Source organism: Mesocricetus auratus, unplaced genomic scaffold (assembly GCF_017639785.1).
Source record: "Mesocricetus auratus isolate SY011 unplaced genomic scaffold, BCM_Maur_2.0 Super-Scaffold_100043, whole genome shotgun sequence".
NCBI classification, from domain to species: Eukaryota; Metazoa; Chordata; class Mammalia; order Rodentia; family Cricetidae; genus Mesocricetus; species Mesocricetus auratus.
Window position 1 is genome coordinate 8,627,675 of NW_024429220.1, and position 16,030 is coordinate 8,643,704.

General features: G+C 37.0%; 1 long non-coding RNA gene across 1 annotated transcript; it reads right to left on the bottom strand.

The window, feature by feature from the left end:
- Positions 1-10,287: 10,287 nt before the first annotated feature.
- Positions 10,288-15,498, bottom strand: LOC121135828. The gene is made up of 4 exons (XR_005872949.1): positions 15,375-15,498; positions 11,993-12,117; positions 11,740-11,810; positions 10,288-10,671 (listed from the first exon to the last, which is right to left on the bottom strand). It is a non-coding gene; the product is annotated as an uncharacterized LOC121135828 (long non-coding RNA).
- Between the last annotated feature and the right edge of the window lie 532 nt (positions 15,499-16,030).

Consider the following 16,030-nt stretch of genomic DNA (forward strand, 5'->3'; position numbering starts at 1 on the left):
TGAGAATGTATACGCAAAAAATCTTGAAAAGTAACGAAACAACATATTGTGAGAAACTGTAAGCATAAATTCTTTAAAAATAACAATACCACACTGTGTGATAAACTACATGCTTAACTTCTTGAAAACTTACATACATCACTGTTTGAGAAACTATGTTATTACCTTCTTGAAACTAACGATACAACACTGTGTGAGAAAATTTTTATGTAACTTCTTTAAAATTAATGACACAAACTGTGTGAGAAACTACACGCATAATTTCGTGAAAACTAATGGTACAACACTGTGTGAGAAACTGCGCACTTAACTTCTTGAAAACCAACGATAAAAAACTGTGTGAGAATATACGTGCTTAACTTCTTGAAAAATAACGATACTACAATGCGTGAGAAACTACATATGTAACTTCTTTAAAACTAACGATACAACACTGTGTTAGAAACTATGCACTTAACGTCTTGAAAACTGAGGATACAACACTGTGTGAGAAACTACAGGTTTACCTCTAGCAAGCTGATGATACAACAATGTGTGAGAAACTGCATGCTTAACTTGTTAAAAACTAACAATACAACACTGCATGAGAAACTACATGCATAACTTCCTCAAAACTAACCATACAACACTATGTGAAAATGTATACACGTAATAACTGGAAAACTAATGATACAACACTGTGTGAGCAACTATATGCATAACTTCATGAAAACTAACGATACAACACTGTGTGAGAAACTAGGTGCATAACTTCTTGACAACAATATAAGAGACTGTATAAGCGTAACATCTTGATGAAACTATACAACACAGTAGGAGTAAGTACATGTGTAACTTCGTGAAAACTAAGTATACAACACTGTGTGATAAATTTCATGCTTAAATTCATGAAAACTAATGATACAACCCTGAGAAACTACATGCATAACTTCGTGAAAAATAACAATTCAACACTGTGTGAGAAACTACATATGTAAATTCTTTAAAACTAATGATACAACACTGTGTGAGAAACTACATGCTTAAATTCTGGAAAACTAAGGATACAATACTGTGTGAGAAACAGCCAGCAAAACTTCTTGAAATCTAACGATACAACACTGTGTGAGAAACTGTAAGTGTAACTTTTTAAAAACTATTATACAACACTGTGTGAGAAACTACAAGTGTAACTTCTTGAAAACTAACAATACAACACTATGTGAGAAAATACATGCTTAACTCTTGAAAACTATGTATAAACACTGTTTGAAACTACATGTGTAACTTCTTGACAACTAATGACACAACACTGTGTGAAGAACTAGGTACATAACTTAATGAAAACTATTGATACAACACAGTGTAAGAAACTACATTCGTAACTTCTTTAAAACTAATGATACAGCAGTGTGTGAAACTACATGCTTAACTTCTTGAATATTAGTGATACAAAATTGTGTGAGAAACTGCAAGCATATCTTTTTAAAAATAGTGATGCAAACCTGTGTGAAAAACTACATGACAAACATCTTGAAAATTAACGATACAACACTGTGTGAGAATCTATAAGCTTAAGTTCGTGAAAACTAACAATACAACATTTTGTCAGAGACTACATGCGAAACTTATTGAAAATTAACGATACAACACTAGTGGAGAATCTATAAGCGTAACTTAATGAAAACTAATGATACAACACTGTGTGAGAAACTACATGCGAAACTTCTTCAAAATTAACCATACAACACTATGTGAGAATGTATATGCATAACTTCTTGAAAACTTTCGATGCAACACTGTGTGAGAAACTATGTGCTTAACTTCTTGAAAACTAACGATACAATACTGTGTGAGAAACTACATACTTAACTTCTTGAATACTAAGTATAAAACACTGTGTGAGAAACTATGCTTAACTTCTTAAAAACTAATGATACAACAGTGCATGAGAAACTACATGCATATCTTGTCCAAAACTAACCATACAACACTACGTGAAAATGCATACGTGTAACTACTTGAAAACTAATGATGCAACACTGTGTGAGAAACTACATCATTAACTTCTTGAAAACTAACAATACAACACTGTGTGAGCATCTATATGCATAACTTCATGATAACAAAATATACAATACTGTGTTAGAAACTACATGCTTAACTTCTTGAAAACTAACGATACAACAATATATGAGAATGTATAAGCATAACATCTTGATTTAACTATGCAACACAGTGTAAGAAAGTACAGGCATAACTTTGTGAAAACTAACAATACAACACTGTGTGAGAAACTTCATGCTTAAATTCATGAAAACCAATGATACAACCCTGAGAAACTACATGCATAACTTCGTGAAAAATAACGATACAACACTGTGTGAGAAACTACATATGCAAATTCTTTAAAACTAACGATACAACACTGTGTGAGAAACTACATGCTTAAGTTCTGGAAAACTAATGATACAACACTGTATAAAAAACTGTAAGTGTAACTTATTAAAAAAGTATTATTCAACACTGTGTGAGAAACTACAAGTGTTACTTTTTTAAAACTAACTATAGAACAATATGTGTAAATGTATAAGCGTAACTTCATGAAAACTAATGATACAACACTATGTAAGAAACTACGTGCTTAATTTCTTGATTTCTAACAATACAACACTGTGTCAGAAACTACATGTTCAAGTACTTGAAAACTAACGATACAACACTGAGTGAGAAACTGCAATTGTAACTTTTTAAAAACTAAACATACAACACTGCGTGAGGAACTAAGTGCTTAACCTCATGAACTAACGATACAACACTGTTTGAGAAACTGCAAGTGTTACTCTTTTAAAACTAACTATACATCAATATATGTGAATCTAAAAGCATAACTTCATGAAAACTAATGATACAACACTATGTAAGAAACTACGTGCTTAATTTCTTGAAATCTAACGATACAACCCTGTGTTAGAAACTACAAGCATATCTTCGTGAAAACTAACGACACAACACTATGTGAGAAACTACGTACTTAACTTCTTGAAAACTAACAATACAACATTGTGGGAGAAACTGTAAGCCTAACTTCTTTAGAACTATCGAAACATCACTGTGTGACAAACAACATGCGTAATTTATTTAAAACTAACTATAAAACACGGTGTGAGAAACTACATATGTAACTACTTGGAAACTAACAATACAACACTTTGTGAGAAACTGCAAGCATAACTTCTTTTAAACAACAAAACAACACTGTGTGAGAAATTACATGCCTAAATTCTAGAAAATTAACTATAAACACTGTGTGAGAAACTACATGTGTAACATCTTCAAAACTAATGTTACAAAACTGTGAGAATGTATAAGCATAACTTCGTGAAAACTAACGATACAACACTATGTGACAAACTATGTGATTAACTTCTTGAAAACTAACGATACAACACTGTGTGAGAAACTACATGCTTAAATTAATGAAAACTATCGGTAAAACACTCTGTGAGAGACTGCAAGCATAACTACTTTAAAACTAACGAAACAATACTGTGTGCTAAACTACATGCATAACTATTGTAAACTAACTATAAAACACTGTATGAGAAACTACATGCATAACTTCGTCAAATCTAACGATACAACACTGTGTGAGAAACTACTTGAATAACTTCGTGAAAACAACGATGCAACACTATGTGAGAAACTACGTGCTTAATTTCTTCATTCTAACGATACAACACTGTGTGAGAATCTACATGCTTAACTTCTTGAAAACTGACGATACAACACTGTGTAAGGACATACGTGCTTAATTTCTTGGACACTAATGATACAACACTGTGTGAGAAACTTCATACATAAATTCTTTAAAACTAACCATAAAACACTTTGTGGGAAGCTACGTACTTAACTTCTTGAAAACTAATGATAGAACACTGTGTAAGAAACTACATACGTAATTTACTTAAGACTAACGATGGAACACTGTGTGAAAACTAAGTGCTTAACTTCTTCAAAAGTAACGATATAATAATATGTGAGAATGTATTAGCATAACTTCATGAAAAACTAAGTGCTTAACTTCTTGAAAAATAACGATAAAACACTGTGTGAGACACTTCATACGTAAATTCTTTAAAACTAACGATAAAACACTGTGAGAAACTACGTGCTTAACTTCTTGAAAAGTAATGATAGAACACTGTGTAAGAAACTACATATGTAATTTAGTTAAGACTAACGATGCAACACTGTGTGAGAAACTAAGTGCTTAACTTCTTCAAAAGTAATGATATAATAATATGTGAGAATGTATTAGAATAACTTCGTGGAAACTAACGAAACCACACTGTATCAGAGAATAAATGCATAACTTATTGAAAATTAACGATACAACACTTGTGAAAATCTATAAGTGAAACTTCGTGAAAACTAACTATACAACACTGTGTGAGGAATTATGTGCATAACTTTGTGAATAGTAACGATACAACACTGTGTGAGAAACCCCCTGCATATCTTTGTGAAAAATAACGATACAACACTGTGTGAGAAGCTACATACGTAATTTCTTTATAACTAATGATACAACACTCTGTGAGAAACTATATGCTTAACGTCTTGAAAACTAATGATACAACACTGTGTGAAAAACTACATAAGTAACTTCTTTAAACCTAATGATACAACACTGTGTGAGAAACTGCAAGTGTAACTTCTTGAAATCTAAAGATACAGCACTCTGTGAGAAACTGCAAGTGTAACTTCTTTTAAACTAATGATACAACACTGTGTGAGAAACTTCATGCTTAACTCCTAAAAAACTAATGATACAAAACTTTGTGAGAAACTACATATGTGACTTCTTTAAAACTAACGATACAACAGTGTGTGAATAACTATGTCCTTAACTTCTTGAAAACCATCGATACAACACTGTGTGAGAAACTACGTGCTTAAATTCTTGATATATTAATGGAAATTATAAAATAATCATTGTTATGAAGTTGCACTGAAAATAATTTTATGCTTAGTGGTCTCCATATCATGGGCTGTATTAAAGAGTCACAACATTTGGAAGGTTAAGAACCACTGGTTTGGATCAAGGTCTCCAGTAGCTCAGGCTTGCCTCCTACTGGGTAATTGATAATTGCTTTGAACAAATAATCTTGCTTCTGCTGCCTAGTACTGTAACGACTGTCATACAACTCTTTCCAGGCTAGGCCATGACTAGTCTCTGGGAAGGAAATATAACCAGTGATGAATATCCACTAACTTCTCTAGATTTCATTGTAGATTTACAATTGCAGTGAGAAACTGAAAGAATTTCATTCACTGATCAACTGAAATGCAGGTGTAGTCACACGGCAAAAAGTGAGGGACAAGTAGAAGGAAGAAAGATTCCCTGCTGTGACAATAGTTGACATTAGTCATGTGGAGTCAGGTAATAAATTTTAGATGTTCCATTAGTGTCCTGACTAGCCATTTCTGTTTCCTGGATAAGGCAGTCAAGAATCTATACAAAGAACAGAGCTGCTCATGAAACCAAATTCCTGTTGTTAGAACATTTCAACTTAAATAGGAGAACTGGATAAAAGGGTGTTGTCCAGCCTAACATGACTGTTTTTTCCAGGTTTAAAAATGACAGCCCAGAGAGAAATGGTGTGAGTATTAATTGATATGCTCAAATACAAATCCCAAGTCTCTGGAGCACTCATCAATAAAGCCTATTACAATTTTTTAAAAGAATTTATCTATTTTATGATGTATACAGTGTTCTGCAAGAATGTGCATCTGCACGCCAGTAGAGGGTAAAAGATCTAGTTATAGATGGTTGTGAGCCATCATTTGGGGGCTGTGAATTGAACTCAGGACCCATGGAAGAGAAGCCAAATCTCTTATTCTATGAGCCATTTCTCCAGCCACCTGTTTTAACTTTGAAACTGTCTCTTTCCTGCCTCTGAGCTTTGTTGAGTGTGGATTCCCTGGGGAGGGAAAGGCTCTGCCATCCTGGCATGGGAGACAATGAGCTGGTAATATCACTGTTCAGTGTGCTCACATAGGTGTTATTTTGTTGTTCAGTGGGAAGAGGAGCTCAGGGAGTCACCTTGTAAGACTGGGGGCGCAGGTAACAGGACAGTAAGAGACATAGTAATAGATTAGCAATGATGTGTTAAACACTTACATCAGAGCTTGCCAGTCAGAAACCTAGCCATCGGCCAATGGCTTAATAATTAATATAGTGTATTTTGTTGTTTGGGGGCTCAGACAGCTCGGCAGGGGTGAAGACTGCACGTTACACTATTCCAATGTCAGGTTTGCTTACAAATGTCACAGATAGTTTAGAAACTGATAGAAAGGAGTGGATTGGCACCACCTTCTAGAAATACAGAATTGGAATGCCTTTTCAAATTCTGTTACTGACAGCCACCATGGTGGAATTCAGTGAAGTTCAATTACAGGGCACAAAAAGAATTTCTGAGCTGTAGGGGTATTTCAGGTTAGCATAGTATTTTGCAGATAAATAGGAATGATGCCACAATTTGTGACCTCATCCATGTGGTGGGAAACAGACAATAAATTGTTCTTCACATTTTTTTGATAGGACATCATTGGGGCTGGGTTTACATGAAACCACAAAGGAGCATGAGGGGCTGTAGAGTCATAGAAGGCTCTGGAGATCACTTATATTTCCTCAGAGGGCTCTAGAGCATGGAGGCCCTCTAGGAGAAATATCTGTAGCTGGAGGTACAGAAAATTAACAGTTTATTTAATTGATTTAGTTAAAGTTGTGAAATCTGTGTTTATAATTTCTGTACACATGGAATCATAGGCAGCTGTGTTTGGATGAGTTTCCTTGGTATTTTGGTTAAGATGTGATTCTTCTGCTTTTGTTTTGCCTTTTTTCTCACCATCCTCTTTTCTTTTACAATATTTTATACATTATTGATTATTATAGCTTCCTTCATAAATGCAGAAGTCATATTGTATGAATGTGTGTTCTGTTATTTTATTTTTTTAATAATTGCACTGAGCATTCTGAGAGTTTCCACTTGGCATGTAGCTTTGGAATCAGCTTTTCTCTTATTATTTGTTGAGCATTGTCTTTGGATTGTATTCAATTTTTGGTGCAAACTGACCATAAACACATGTCAATATTGATGTGTCAGTTTCCCAAGGATCATTTACATACTTTATTTATGTTTTGATTGTCTGTGAGAGACTTTTAGAATTTTGGATGAAAAGTATTATTGAGCTTGGCAGGTGGCTTAGCACATATTGTTGGTGATGACCTGAGTTCAGATCCCAGCACTCAAGTTAAGAGACACATAACTACTAGCTACTCCATGTTCAGGGGATCTGATAGGCTCTTTTCTGGTGTGTCACCTGTACAAACATGGAAGACATTCTCTCAAACATACAGACATACACATAAAAACAGGGATACATTTGTTTTCAAAAGTTATTTTGATCCATAAAGCAATTTGGGCAAAACAAGTTGTTTTAGGTTTTTAATAGAAATCACACATTCTTTCTTTAAAAGTCTGTCCTCTAGCATTTGGTTTGGAAAAAGTTTCCTTTCTTTATCTCGTGAAGACTTAAAGCAATCAGCACTCATAGAAAATGATCCTAACTTTTGTGAGCAGGAAGGTAGATATGCCTAGCTACTATTACATTTCAGTATGCCGAAGGTCATTTCACACAAGGTTCACACTCTGAATTCCCAATAATGGTCCTAAGCCTATCCTTCCAGGGCTGCTCATCTGTACAGTGTATCACATGATGTTTAGGTCCAATCTCTAACAGAAGTTTCTGATTCATAGGTCATGATCTTGGGGGAGGTGCTCTAGTGCCAGGCCTCAAAGAGTTGATGATGCTTCAAGTGCCTCCTCCCTACATCTTCTCTCATCTGTAGGAAGAAGCCAGACTTAAACTGATGCCGTAAACACAGGGAGTCTGGGTAGATTAGGTGGAACCTCTACCAACATCTTTTTCTATGCAAAGAGGTTGGAATGTTTGGTAGCATGTTCCAATCCCTCTCCTCAAGGTGCCAAGAATGGACCCTCACCTGGAGTCACTTCAGTCCAGGCACTGGCCCTAAACCTGACTATTGCTGGCTCCACAATTGGGGTGGGGAGTGTAATAAGCCCCAGCTCAGGATTCATCTCATGTTTTCTGTTCTCCTGGAGCCATACAGGGATTTTTTTGCTCAGATTAAACCATTGTGCTAAGTGTCTTCTGCTCCCCTGGTCCTGCCATTCAGGCCTCACTAACCAATCAGAGCCTGTAGCTGATCTGCCGGTCAGATATGAGGGAAATTTATGAGTTTCCTGTGCTGTTCATTTGGTTCTGTGTACCACAAATGAGGGTGGAGATGCATGGGATTGGCTCTCTCTCACTTGCTCTCTCTCTCTCTCTCTCTCTCTCCTGGGTTGCCGAATGTGTCAGAATGACAGAGACTGCATCTTCTGGAGCAGTAAGGCTATGACAACTCCTTAATATTATCTGTGTAACTTGTTCCCCAATAAAACATCCATTCATCATTAATTTCAGGTCTGGTGAACTTACTATCACCCCACCTTCACACAAAACTTTTTTTATTGAAAATAAAGACAAGTATGAAGTATTTACAAAATTGTTTATATGAATAGGGTTTTCTCTTCCATGAGTTCTTCCCTATTACCTGATATAAACATGATACAAAATGATTTAAAATATGTACAGTGTTAAAGATATGGATGGCCAAAATAATGACAAGTTCATTGCCAGACCCGAGGTCAGGGTTTTGAGAACTTTCTGTAAATTTTGCTACAGGAATACTCACTGATCTAACCTTCTTTGGAACAAGCATGAGCAGTAGCAAACACACACACTGACATCGCTTAATTAAAACTAAATCAAATCTCTAAGCAAACAGATTTCCACCCATGAATACTTTTTCTTGTAAGCAGTCACACCTATAACCAAGCTTTTGAGGCATTTAATGTTTTAACAGTTCATCACGAATTGGTTCATGTAATAGAAGTAAGCACATAGGATTAAATTTTGAGAAATAATCGATCTGAATGAGGTTTTTTATCTAATTAAATTAAAAGTGTGAAATCAAAAAGGGTTACCTTACCAATGAAATTGTAGGACTTTTTTCTGTATGAGTTTGCAGGTGCAAACAAAATAGAGACATCATAATTTTTGAACAGACAGTTGACACTTTTCAGATTTTTTTCTCTCCAGAGTCTTGTATTAATTTTGTGTGTTGTCTGAAGCCCACACCAAATCCTTTATAGTAAGATTCCCTTCATTATGAGATTTCTCAGGCCCTCAATTTTATCATACTGCTTACATTTATAGTTTCTCTTCAGTATGATTTTATTCATGATTTTAAAGACTGATAATACTTACAAAGGCTTTAGAATGTTGATTAGATTCACAGGATCTCTCTCAAGTATGTGTTCTTTTGTTCCTTACAAAATGGCTGTGTTGTGAAAATGCTTTACCACATTGATGGCATTCATCAGGTTTCACTCCAGTGTGTGTTCTTTTATGTTTTTAAGATCACTATGGCTTGCAAAATCTTTACCACATTGATTGCATTCATAGGGTTTCTCTCCAGTGTGTGTTCTTTTATGTCTTTTAAGATCACTATGACTTATAAAAGCTTTACCACATTGATTACATACATAGGGTTTCACTCCAGTATGTGTTCTTTTATGATATTGAAGACTGCCAACATGTGAATAGGTTTTACCACATTGATTACATTCATACAGTTTCTCTCCAGAATGTATTCTTTTATGACTTACAAGGTTGGTGAGTTGTGCAAAGGCTTTACCACACTGATTACATTCATAGGGTTTCTCTCCAGTGTGTGTTCTTTTATGACTTACAAGACTGCCTTGTGGTGCAAAAGCCTTACCACATTGATTACATTCATAGGGTCTCACTCCTGTATGTGTTCTTTCATGTGTTTTCAGACTACTGACATGTGAAAAGGCTTTACCACATTGATTACATATATAGGGTTTCTCTCCAGTGTGTGTTCTTATATGTCTTTTAAGCTCACCGTGACTTGCAAAAGCTTTACCACACTGGTTGCATTCATAGGGTTTCTCTCCAGTGTGTTTTTTTTATGTACTTGGAAATTAGTGATCTTTGAAAAGATTTTACCACATTGATTGCAGTTGTAGGGTTTCTCTGCAGTGTGTGTTCTTTTATGTACTTGAAGATGATATTGATAAGCATAGGCTTTACCACATTGATTACATTCATAAGGTTTCTCTCCCATGTGTGATCTTTTATGTCTTTGAAGATGACCACGCCTTGCATGTGCTTTACCACATTGATTATATCCACAAGGTCTCTCCCCAATATATGTTTTGAGCACACTGTTACTTGCAAAGCCTTTACCACACAGATTATATCTGCAGGGTTTTTTTGCAAATATATGTTCTTATATAACTTGCAAAAGGTTTACCACTTTGATTACATTCATGTGTTTTCCCTCCAGTATGTGTTCTTTTAAGGAGTTGTAGACAACTGTGACATGGAAAGACTTCACCATATTGAAGACTTTCATATGGTTTCTATCCAGTATTAGTTTTCTCATGCTGTTGAAGATGCCTGTAACACACACAGGTTTTAACACATTGAGTTTATTCACAGGGTTCCTTCCAAGTATGGCTGCATTTTTACCTGCAAAGATGATTGGTACATGTAAAAGCTTTACCACATTCAGTATACTGAAGAAACTTAGTGTCTGTATGGCTTAATTATACAAATTGGCCTAATTGTAAGGAAGAAACAGATCTTAAGTTTCATATCCATGATGCTTCCTTTCATGAAGGGTTGTTTTTGTGTATTTGATGATTCTCATGGCCCACATTCATGGCATCTTTTTATATGAGAATTTTCATATATTTAAAAAAACTAGAGGAAAACAGAGCTTTGCCATAGGTATTGCATTAATAAGTTTTCCTATAGTGTGAGTCATACTGCATTGGCAGATTGTAACAGGAGAAATGGAAACATTCACGTATTCCAAAACTCATAAGGCTTTTCTGCAATGGGAATTTGTTTATGTCTTTCCATAGAAGTCAGAAAATCAATTAATTTTAAACTCATATCATATTCAACAAATCTCCTCAAAATGGTGACAGCAGAATTTCATTCATATTTTCTAATTGTCCTAAGAGAGACAGACAGACAGACAGTACATTTCTTATTTCCATATTCTATGCTCAAATTGTGTGTATTTATAGTGACAAATGATATCCTTTTTTTTTTCTTGGATTTTTGAGACAGTGTTCCTCTGTATTCCTTTGGATCCTCTCCTGGAACTTCCTCTGCAGACCAGGATGGCCTCTAACTTACAGAGATCCACTGCTTTTGCCTCTCAACTCCTGGGAGTAAAGGTAAGCACTATCCCTATCCCACGGGAAAAGCTATTGTTTCTAAAGGAAGAATAACAAATGAAATATTTCCATAGTGAAGTCACATTTTGCCTTTCTTTTTCTCACAGACATGTGGTATAGGGATTAAGGTTTCTCCACAACAACCCTCTTGACTCTTTTAAACTGACCCTTTCAATAATCTTAGGAAATTCCCAAATGTATGAATAATGACAGCTTTACTATAGACTATTTTCTTCATTAATATAATTTAAGCTGTGCTTATTTACATTGTTGCTTTTCCTTAAAATTTCTAGGATGTATTAACATATCCTCAGAGGCAAAATTGTTTAAACTTGTACATAAAAATTACCTTCTATGTCTTCTAGAACTTTGGCAATATTCTTCAAAATTTTGGTCTTCCCAACTGTAGCCTAAAATACACTATGACAAAAGATGATATGTTAATGGAAATTACAGAAAATTTAAGTTAATGTTCAATGAACACTAGAACTATGAGTTATTCATTTAATTTTCCCTTTCTCAATGAAAACTACAGAAAAGTATCAATTACCAAGTATCTGTTGTCCCCTTATATTAAATCATGAAGGAAAATTCAGTCTCACCTACTTCAATGATGTTTCTGTAGGTGTCCAGCATCACATCTTTGTAGATTCTTTCTGGGAAGGATTCAGCAAAGCCCACACTCCTGGGTGAAGTGGATTTGCACATCATCATAGGTCACTGCATTCTAAAATAACGCATACATATGTAAACCTGGAATTGTGATACTGACATTGTAAATATATTCTTTTTTGACAATATATTCATATAATTCTGGTACTTCCCATACTTATTTCATGACATGGACATTACAACATATTTACCCATTCACTTTGGAATGAGACTGACTAGAAGGTTCACATGCACAATTTCTTGGCACTTTAAGTAACATATAGCCTTGAGAATGAAATCCCAATGGACAGACATAAAGAGATAGGTAAGGTAGCAGATCAACACTACGTAGAACATATCAGAGAAATTGTATGATAATACTAGCCTATCATAGTAATATCCCAGTCCCTGGTATCGACATCTGTCTTTGTTGTTCTTTGTTGTTGTGGAGACACAATGAACCATGTCAATACTTACAAAGAAAATATTTTACTGAGGTATCGTCCTTAAAATTAAAGTTCAGTTAATCACCATCATGGGAGTGGCATGGCAACATGCAGGATGATGTGGTATTGAAGGTCAGAGTCCTTAAAACTTGACTCAGAGGCCACAGGAAGTTGAGTGACACACTGGGCAACATCCTGAGTATGAGAAACACAATGCCTCACCCCACAGTGACATACTTCTTCTAGCAGGGAAAAGTCCACTCCAACAAAGCCACACTTCACTGTGTGAGCTCACAGACTATGGACTGAGAGCTGAGCAGCATTCATGGGACTAAATTAGACCCTGCAAATGTGGGTGACAGTTATGAGACTTGGTTTGTAGGGGGGGTGGCTGGCAGTAAAACAGGATCCGTCCTAGGTCCAAAAATTGTCTTTTTGGAGCGCACTACTTATGGTGGGATACCTAAACCAGTCTTTATACACGATTGAGTGGCTTGGTAGCTTACACAATGAAGAAGTTAAATATTAACAGGAAACTGTAATTCAGGCCAGTTAGATAAAGGAAAGACTTCAACAGAAAGATATTAACATAATTATTTCATAGTACATGAGTAACAGGACCATATCATCTTTTAATGACAGCTTCTGAGGTACAGGAGCTAGTAGATGAGCAAGAGAGGCAAAGCAGAACAAAGAAAAGATTAAAGCTGGGGTAGAGAGGTCTTTCTTAAGCTGTGTCTTATTCTAGGTAAGCTTATTAAGAGGAATAGCTTCTTGTATTCTAATTCCAGGAAGAAATGGAGGGAAACAGGAGACATCTAGGAAGCCAGCAGAAATTATCATGCAATGGGGAAAACTCAAGAAAAGGCTAATGGAACAATGTAGTAAAAGGGAAACACCGGGTGTCACAAGAACATAACTGACTAACCCCACAGTGGCCTTGGGACCCATAACCACAGCTCCATGTCGTGGGGAGAGTTGTGTTCTTGTATCTGCAGCAGCCTCTCCGTGAATTCCGGGGCTCCAGACCATTAAATTCTCTCCAAGCATCTTCCTAGTTTTAGTGGAGGACCTCTATTTTGTTCTCGATACCTAAGACCCTCATGGAAAACTCCTAGGGCCAGGACCCCATTCAGTTACTTGCTCCACCAAGCATGTTCCCTGGATTTCAAAGGAGCCATGTTCCTTTTCCTTAACTGGAGACCTATCCAGAAATTTTGCTTGCTCTATTCAAAATTCAAAACAACAGTGTTTTCTTTTTCAAACAGTTGTCACCTGATCTCATCTTGCTAATCTTGCAGAACTATAAAATTTTCTAGAAGAAAACTATACCTTTTTTGAAGACCATGCCTTAATGTTCACTGTGACCCAGTAACGCCCCCTGGAACAGGTTGTAAATGACCTGTTGTGTGATATGGGGATGGGCCTAGGGGCTGTTTATAAATCAGGTTTTTTTTTTTCATTTGTCATGGTTTGGAGCCAAATGTCTGGATAATACAGGAGAACAAATGTGTATTTTAGCATCCTAAACTCTAACAGGCCTAGTTAGCATGCTACTTATCTTTGGGTTATTTTAGACTCAGTACTTCCTCAGGTCATTCTATTTTGTGGGACTTGACATTCCCTAAGAATGGGTAACTTCTGTATATGAACACTTCTACTTTGTCACATAACAGCTGAGTAGTGAAGTGCAATCCAAAACAAGTATGCAATTTACAGATGTCTTTAGTAGCCCATGACTTTAATTGCTCTACTTGGGAAGCAGATGCAGGCAGATCTCTATGAGATTGGGGATAGGGTGATCTACAGACCAAGGTCTAGGTCAGGCTCCAAATATACACAGAGAATTCCTGCCTCACAAAACCAAAAATAAATAAATATAAAAAAGAAATTAATAGAATTTCATTTACAGCATGCACACAATTAATTGCAATTGAATCTTAAATTTGCAGGACAGAACTTCTAGAAGAAACTAGAAAAACTAGTCTTCTCCACGTTTCAAATTTGCCTTCCATGTGTACCAAAAGCAGGTTGGTGTTGACAACAAAAATGTTTCTATACAAATCTCCCTGATGGAAATGCTTTCTACAGATGCAGCCCACAGAATGAAGCATTCATAGGCCAGCACTAGATCTGGGGACTTGCTAGGACAACACCAGATCTTACAGAACACGTAATGTGTCCACAGGTTCTCGCCCAGCCTCCCAGAGGGCCTGCCACAGTCTCCCATGACTCCCAAACCCCTCCTCTTCATCTTGGGATAGCATCCCTTAGCTCCCCATGCTGTGGATTCCATGCTCATCCATGCTTCACTCACAATTCCCTATAGCAGCACTCACAGCACAGCAATCAATCCAGTGGTGCCTGTTCTGCTGTAAAATCAAGCCTGCACATGGTGCCAGGAAGTGTCCTGCAAGACTTGTGACTGATGGTTTGGACTGGTGTCCCTGATTAGCTGGTGAGGATTGAGTGACAAGAGTACTTCCTTAAGGGTTAGAAATTCTTGTTTTGTTTTGTTTGGTTTGGTTTGGTTTTTTGAGACAGAGTTTCTCTGTGTAGTTTTGCAGGCTGTCCTGGAACTCACTCTGTAGACCAGACTGCCCTTGAACTTGCAGAGATCCAGCTGCACCTGTGATTCTGGAGTGCAAGGATTAAAGGCCAAGGATTAAAGGCGTGCACCACCACTGCCCAGTGAGTAGGGTGTTCTTACAGGACGTTACACAGGCCAACACCCAGGATCTGAGGAGTTGCTAGGACCACATGGGACCTCTCACAACAGTGGATGTGGCATCAGGATCCCACCCAAACTCCTGTAGGACCTGCCACATGGTCTCCCATGCCTCTGAATTCTGTCCTCCCCACCTTGGGATAGCATCCCTTTGCTCACCATGCTGTGGCTTCTGTGCTTATCCATGCTTCCCTAACGTCACCTACAGCAGCACTCAGTGCACAGCAATCAATCCACTAGTGCCTGATCTGCTGTAAAACCAAGCCTGCAGCATGACTCCAGGAAGTGTCCTACAAGAAATGTGACTGGCGGGTTGGCCTGGAGTCCCTGATTGGCTAGTGAGGCTTGATTGGCAAGAGTTCTTCTTTAAGGGTTAGAGTGTGCTTAAAGGCACTGTTGTGCCAGGTTTGCAGAATCCCAAGGACTACCCTGAGGAGTTGACACTCTGATGCAAAAGCAAAAGGTTCCATTTATTGTTCAGCTGTCCAGCAGGATCTCTTTCCATGGTGGAGGAAATGGGATGCCCACCAGCCACAAACAGAAGCTTTTAAAGGGCAGTCCACAAGTTTCAGTTTCCTTGGTTGCTTAAGGGCATACAAGGTAGAGAGTAAAGCAGTAACTCTAACTTTTAAGCAAGATACATTTGAGTAAGATAAGACAAGGCATGGGCTCCCAGGGTTATGGAGTCAGAGTTTCTGTCAGCAATCCCCTGGGCCTGGGGATCTTTACAGCTGTCAGGGGATCTTTATGACCAGCAATTAGCAAGGAATGTTAGCAGGACTGGTGGACATTTTATCTCCCCTTCTCTGACAGCA